The following is an 8,097-nucleotide window of genomic DNA, read 5'->3' on the forward strand; positions in this document are numbered from 1 at the left end:
TAAATCCTGATTCCTGACAGAGATAGTTCAACAATCTCCCCCAATTTATGATGTCATAACCGGTATTTTATTATCCTTTAATTGATATATATATAAGTATATTGGTTTAATTTGTGAATATATATTTTTTGTTCAATTTGATTGATGCCAAATAATTGTGTGGTATTATTAAATTTTTTTAAAATCAAGAAATACATTATTTGCTATTTATATGAGTTATAAAATGCATTTTATTATCTAAGAAATATCATTTTTTTTTTAAAATCATTATTATTAATAAATTTCGAACATTATTTTATTAAATTCCTAAAATTATAAGCTATTTTATGATGTCACTTTTGTAATTTATAGATTGGTGGTTTTATTTATAAAATATATTCTTGTATTTAATTCGATTAATAGTTATTAGATTACATAATTACCCTTACATGCATTTCTACACACAATTCAAAACAAGGATAGTTATATCATTTCCTACCCCACTATCTCATCTAAAACCTACCAATTTCCTAAACTAGCCTTGCATGCAAAGTAGTAGAGTAGCAGGATCAAGGGTAGAGTGGTAATTGCATTTTCCACTAACTTGTGTGCATGTGATTAACCAAAAGAGAGAGAGTCAAGTTGTCATTCACACTCCACTCACCACCACCACTCTCTTCTTTCCCCTCCCTCCTTCTTCACTCTCGGCCGAAGCACACACACACACCCTCTTCTTCATTTCCATTTCCAAAAATCAGGATTTCAAGTGTAATTTCACCTTCTTGAATTTGATAAACTCCTTTCATACATATCTGTGTAGAGATATGCATGTTTATTGGATGATTTGATTTTGTATGTAAGAGGTAAGTCCAAACTCAAGTGGAAAATCTTAGTTCTTATGAACTTAAGGTTCAAACTAAAGAGTTAAATTAGCATACGGGTTGTAAAGGGAAAAATAATATGAGAATTGCTTACATGTATGTGCCATTTCTCCCTCATCCATTCGGCTATGACTCCAAAGGAGCCGAACGGAGTATACACTTATCTTGTATTTTGAGTTTTGATTGTTTTATGCTTAAATCATGATTATATAGTGGTTTTCTTGGTATAGCATGTTATAAATTTTATATAAGTATGATCTTGATAAGGTTGCATGTCAATACTTTTGGAAAAAAACCAAAGTACTATTATTATATTTTTGGTTAAAGTCGAATTAGTGAATACATGTCATAATTTGTGAGATTTTGAGTCTTGATTTGATTTGCATGTAAGAGATAAAGCCTTATTTTGATAAACAATCGTATGTCAAGATGTTTACTGAGTATATATAGTTGGTATTATATTTTCATGTTATGATTTGTGCTCGGTTTATGCTTAAGTACTTGAAAGTGTGATTTAAGTAATGGTTTTGTTATTTTGAGTATATAAATCGGTTTTTGGTGCATAAGGGTATGGAATGATCTCATCCTTTAGATAACTTGTGAGTTTAGGAGAGTAAGTATAGTATATAAGCTTGATTGATTGATTTGATTCTTGGTTTATAAGTGGGAGTTAAGGTTGAAGGGTTAGTATAATGTTTGTCATTTTCCAGAAATTTGCACTAGTTTGTAGGTTTGAATGGGCATTTGTTGGGCATTTGGAAGCCCAAGCCATCAGAAGTTAGGACTTGACCTATAGTTGATCCCAGAAGCTTTAAATGTAAGAAATCAACCCATTTAGTTAGGTGCTCAAGTTGAATCATGACTTTTGGTTAGAACAGAGACAATTTGAGTGAGGAGCACTTTTAAGCTTAGAAAGTGATGTCATTGGTAGGCCCTCTTTAGGCCTTGTTTAGGATTGATACTAGGGAGTATGTGGGAGGTTTTTCAAGTCATAGTTTGAAGGTTTAGAGTTAAAACCAAGAGTATAAAGTGAGTTCAAATCAGGGCAGTTTGAGTGTCACTAGGACAGGGGAGAGCCATCTTTGAGAGCAGGCCCAAGGAGGCTGTAACACCCCCAGATCCGGGGTCGGGGATCCGGGTCGTCACGAGTTCCACCTCCCTTAACAACACCCAATCTTATTAAACAATCAACTACTCTTTACTGTGACCCCACAATATACACACACACACCACAAGTTATAGTCTTAGAGATGAATATCCAAAAATAATCACAAGTCGTTTTATTCCACAATTAAGTCAATACACCTTAAAAAGGTTTCTGAATAAATTTACATTTCTTTGCCATTATTACAATTCATAATATACATAAGTCTGGTACATTACTAGTTGAAAACTTAGCCTATTGGTAATTTCTACCTCAGCTACAGCGGCCTGAACGCTTCCGGAAAGCTGCGGAACGTTTCCTATCCGCTTGCGAATTGGGAGCTTGGTCCTGTTCATCTTATCTATCTGATGTTGTGTGATGAAAGAAGAAAGCAAGGGTGAGCAGCAAGCCCACCAAAATAATATGTATAATGATTAACAATATATGAGCCTACTCATAATACTCATGAAAGTCTTGGTCAAAAGAAATGAACCAAGTTTGATATCTTAATGCGATGAAGTCGCAAAATATTCAGTATATATACATATATACTTTTCAAAATATTGGAAGTCCTCTTCCATGCATAATATACACAAAGTCCCAGTGTATAATTGTATAAAAAAAATATCGTTACAAGGTGATCTCATATATCTAACCTTGTCTCAACGTTTTTTTTTCTGAAAATCTTTGCCATGCATAAGATAATCATTTACTAGATATAAGTTTAAAAGATGAAGTTACAAGATACTCCAATATACTTATATCCTTTCCAAATACTACTTGAACTACCACCGTTCAAGTTATAATTAGTTCAAAAGTTCATCACATAGATGAGACTACAAGATAATACTTGAATAGATTCAACCTTTAAAATATCATCAAAATAAAATGAAGTTATGAGATACTTCATTTGATGCAAACATCATTTTGAAAACTTGACCCTGCCAACACTCAACAATCGCCCAACCGTAGCCTTTCTATCGAAGTGCTCTGGGTAGTGTTGCAGAAATATCCAATTGGATGATGAACTCATTACGGGAGTTTGCCGCGCCAGGAAGACCACTTACGATGATCAGTCGTAGTAGTGCAACCCCACCATTTTCTACATGTAGAGGAGAACCTGTCGGATTTACTTGTCAACCGAACACTGAACTCCTAAGGAATGGACCGCCTTAGCGGAACTTCCAGGCCATTTGGGCCAATATAATAAGGCTGGGCCGGCGCTACTCGGCCACTTACGCCACTCCTAGTTCAGATGAAATCCATGACTCTGAAACGTAAAGCTCGTCCCCACTTTCCCCAAGTAGAAACTTATTGATACGGCTTCACCAAGAAGTCGTATCTAGTTGGAAAGGAGAACTCACCGATATTTCCCAGGCGATGCCTGTTAATGGATTAACTTGTTCCAAGAATTTTACTTCCCGAGTGTTGGGTAAGTAATCGATTCATTTAACAAAACAGCAACCTTGTTGCGAATATAAAACACACCACAGAGCCGGATCCCTCAGGTTTTGAGCGAGTATTTAAATCCCCTTCGAAAGGAGGATCTTAAATATAAAAATGAGTTTTGGGATCCGCTCTAACTTTTAAAAATCATTTTGAAGACTCGCAAAACATTTTTAAGAATGTTTGGAGTGATGCTGATTTAACAAAATAAATCAGTCCCAATATATTAGAAAATATCTGAATATTATTATTTAAATAATATTCCCATAAAGAATAATCTTTATAAAATAATTGAAGTAGAAGTATTAAAACTTATACTTGAAATGAGTATTAAATAACCAAAGATATACTTATATGAAAGTATTATCTTTATTTGAATAATCAAAAGTGAGTTTGATTATCGACACCTTATTCTTTAATAAAATAAAGAATATATTTCAGCAAATAATCGGAGTCATAGATCCTCAAATGAATATTCAAATAATATTCATTAAATAATATAAACTGAGTCATAAGCCTTCGAATGAATATTCAAATAATATTCAATAAATAATATAAAAGAGTCATAAGCCCTCGAATGAATATTCAAAATAATATTCAATAAATAATATAAAATTAAAGTTATCGAATAAACCTTATTCGATTAATAGTTTGGAAAACTATAACCATATATATATATATAAATATATATATATATATATCCATATCCATATATAGAAAATCTACTCGGGATCCTCGACTCCCGGTTTTAGAAAATATTTCCACCTTTTGGGTCCCTATACTAAGGGTATATGCAAGTTACCGCTATCCTCTAGCATAGGTATTATCAACTGAATCAACAATTATATATGGAAAGAATATGAAACAGGCATGCATATATATACCATAGCAGCATGCTTCAATATATTGCAACATTTGCTAATATAAACATCATGCATCTATCGCAAGATAATGCATATACATATATACATCACAATAACAGTATAACGGGTAGAAAACTTGCCTGAGCGACTTGGGGTGATAAAAGGCTCGGGACGAGTCTGGTAACCTATAAACAACAAGTAAGTTGGAATTAAACCAAAATCACTTGTAAATCTATACTTTAACTAACTTAGACTCTAACGCTTGTTTTGCGCTCACTGATTCACTTAAGTCACTCGGGTACCCTCGGCTCCATCATTTTTAATAATTTAACCTTTACGAGTTTTAAAGCGATTCCTTCGTGAGTGTCTTACCAACTGCCTAACACACTTACCATAAATGTTTCATACATTAATTAACCCTTTTTGGTCTTTAACCTATGCTTCAAAGTAAGGCGAGGGGAAAAGTTTCGTTCGCGAAACGCCGTTACTTGAAACGGTCGTTTCTGCTAAACCGTGCATCGGAATCGAACGAACTACATATCAAAACGAAGCTCGTAACATGAGCTATCTAAACATGGCAGTGGTCATAATCTAGCAGGGGGTTCTCGGGTCCTAATGTTATGCACAAAAACAGTCTACAGAAAATCGGACGTTACGACGGCTATGTTTACGCGATTTCCCAAATTTTAAACCATTCAATACCAACCACAAATCAACCCCAAATCAATCATACAACCAATATCCCTCCAAACCACATCATAACAGCCCCAACAAATCCACATTAACCATTTATACTTATTCCTCACATGAACTAAAAGCTTTACTTAGGTTCTTTAACTAATTACCAAGATTTACAACTCCAACAATACAACAAAACCAACTAATCTCTCCAAACTCAACCAAACTTCAACCAATCAAGCATCATGCTTCACATATGCTATATCAAACACATTCAATCCTAATTACTCAAAACTAAAGCTAGGGTTTGTAGTTTATACCTTCCTTGGAGAGTGGAGAATCAAGAGAATGGCTTGGAATCACCCTTAAAGTCCTTATCCAAGCTTAATCTAAACAAAACTTCAAGAACACAAATTTTAGTTCTTGAAAAACACTATTCACCATCTTCTTTCATGATTTATAGAAAAAGATTGGCTTGGAATTAGAAGCTTAAACTTATAGGAAGTATGTAACTATCCATGGGGAAGCTTAGATAATTACCTTGCTAAATAGTAAGTGGAGGAGCTTGGACTTTCATTTTTTAAGAAAACCACCCGAGAGCATGAAGAAGAAGAAGAGAGATTTTTGTGTTTTGGCTTGATTTGCTTTTGGTTGGTTGATTTTTGTTGTTTGCTTTAGTGAATTACCTAGTTGCCCTTGGTTTTGTGTGGTTAAAAAGTCACCACATCTCCTTCCTTCCCATGTCATGCTTGTGTCACCTTGCACATGTCATAATGCTCCCACTTGTCCACACCTTGTGGTTGGATGATGTCACAATCCCTGGCTTCTTGTACAAGCTTGTCTCTTGGTCACTTATTTGTTTTACGGTTCGCTTATCTTTCGTTCTCGTTTATCGTTTGAGGGATCATACCCGGGACCTTATTACTTAGGTTCCCTTAACCTTTCTCAATATATTATATTCCTTTTATGATCCTCTCCTAAAATCCTTTAATTTAAATCCTTTTTATCCTGTTACCTTATACTCAATTCTCTCCGTATCTTGTGGATTTCCGGGAAAAATCAAAGTGTTCGGAATTGGATTCTGACGATCTTTACATACACTTATATACCACATAGAGTACTAATAATATCCCATAAGATCAATAACAGAACCCCTACATAGCGTGGCATGAAAAGTTTTCTCGTTCAGCAGAAACACTATTCATAAGGGTTTCAAAATTTCTCAAAAATTGGGGTTATTACAGTCTCCCCTCCTTAAAAGGATTCCGTCCCGGAATCAGATAGAAAACAAATGGGGATACTTTCTTAGCATTACACTTTCTAACTCTCGAGTCAATTTTCCCACATTGTGGTTCTACCACCAAACTCTGCCTAGTTTGATAATCCTTCTCCTAAGCACTTGTTCCTTTTCACTCTATAACCCTTCCTGGTTGCTCCATATAGGTTACGTCGGGTCGCATATCTATGCGCTCATATGCCTCTATTTATCTGGCATCTGAATTACACTTCCTTAACATTGATACGTGAAACACGTTACGACCTGCTACATGTTCGGGGTTAGGGCTAGCTCATATGCTAACTTTCCAAACGTCTTAATATATCCAAGGGTCCAACAAATTGTAGACTTAGCTTTCCTTTCTTTCCGAAACTCATCAATCCTTTCCAAGGGATACCTATAACATTACTAGGTCCCCTATTTCATACTCTTTATCCTTTCGTGTCAAATCAACATACTTATCATGTCCATCTTGGGCTACTACCAGCCGTCCTCTGATTAGATCTATCATACCCTTGGTCCTTTGGACTACTGCGGGTCCGAGCATCTTGCGCTCTACAACTTCATCCTAACATAAGGGAGATCGACATTGTCTTCCCTCAAGGATCTCATAAGGCGACATCTCGATAATGACATATGATCTATTGTCGTAAGATAACTCAATCCGAATTAAGTGATCATTCCAAATTCTTTCAAGTCTATTGCACAGACTATCATTATTGCTTTTAGCATTAGAGCTTCTGCTTCTCAATACCCATTATCTTCCAGTTCGTAATCGCTACTACCTTCCGTTCCTAATATTATACTGGTTATAATTTTGCTCGTTAGCGTTCTATAACCTTTTAATAACCACGTCAACCTTAGTATCACGAATGTGTTCCCATTCCGCATACTACCACCACTTTATTACTCCTTTTTCAGTTGTTTCTATTTTCCAAAATTTGATCAATCAAATAGAAGTAAATGAATTTGTTGAGAGATCACTATGATCATGAACACTTGTTATATCGCATAGTTAGTACAGAAGGTGGCCAGCCTTTAGTACTTGACAAGCAATTAAACAATAGCTGGTATCCTACTCGGCTTCTATCACACAGATAGATAGTCATTCGGCAATACCTCCCCTTCTGGAAGGGTTGTTCTTCTCAGCTTACATGAAATGAAAAGAAGAGAAAAGAACGAATTGAAGAGAATTGTATATTCATAAAAAAAATTTATTGCCATAAAATATCTGGCTTGGAATCTACCTCTGAACTATAGAGGTTTATCATAGAAGAACAAAACATATATGTATTTATATCAACATCAAGTATTATAGCATCGCATTTCACGTGCCTAAATATTTTCGCTATCCCGTCCATCATTCTATGGACCCACACTCTTCCTCGAGCTTATACATAATCACCTTTGAAACTCCCTCGACATCAAAAATCGAATCTGGGATCTCATTCTATACATCATCGTTACTAGAATTCTATGCTTGCACCGCAACCTTCCTCGTATAATAATACGACTCTCTATTGATAAGAAAGAATAATTATTCACTAGGTAGATACTCTACTTAATTAGTCTATCAATGATAACTTATACACTACCACGACCCGATTAGTGGTACTCAATCTCAACACCCATTCCAATACAACTCTCACGGTTGTAATCAGCTCATTACTCGCAGAATCATTGCTGCCTTACTATGGTCCACCACTGACCTACTGTAGTCATTCATTTTCCATGAAGTCTTAATAGCTAACCATACGGAGTCTATCCATGTCGTATCAAATCATTCTAAGGAGGTAACATAATCACCACTCCTGATTCATGAAGAACACT

The sequence above is a fragment of the Apium graveolens genome, chromosome 8 (assembly GCF_009905375.1).
Source record: "Apium graveolens cultivar Ventura chromosome 8, ASM990537v1, whole genome shotgun sequence".
In the NCBI taxonomy this organism is placed as follows: domain Eukaryota; kingdom Viridiplantae; phylum Streptophyta; class Magnoliopsida; order Apiales; family Apiaceae; genus Apium; species Apium graveolens.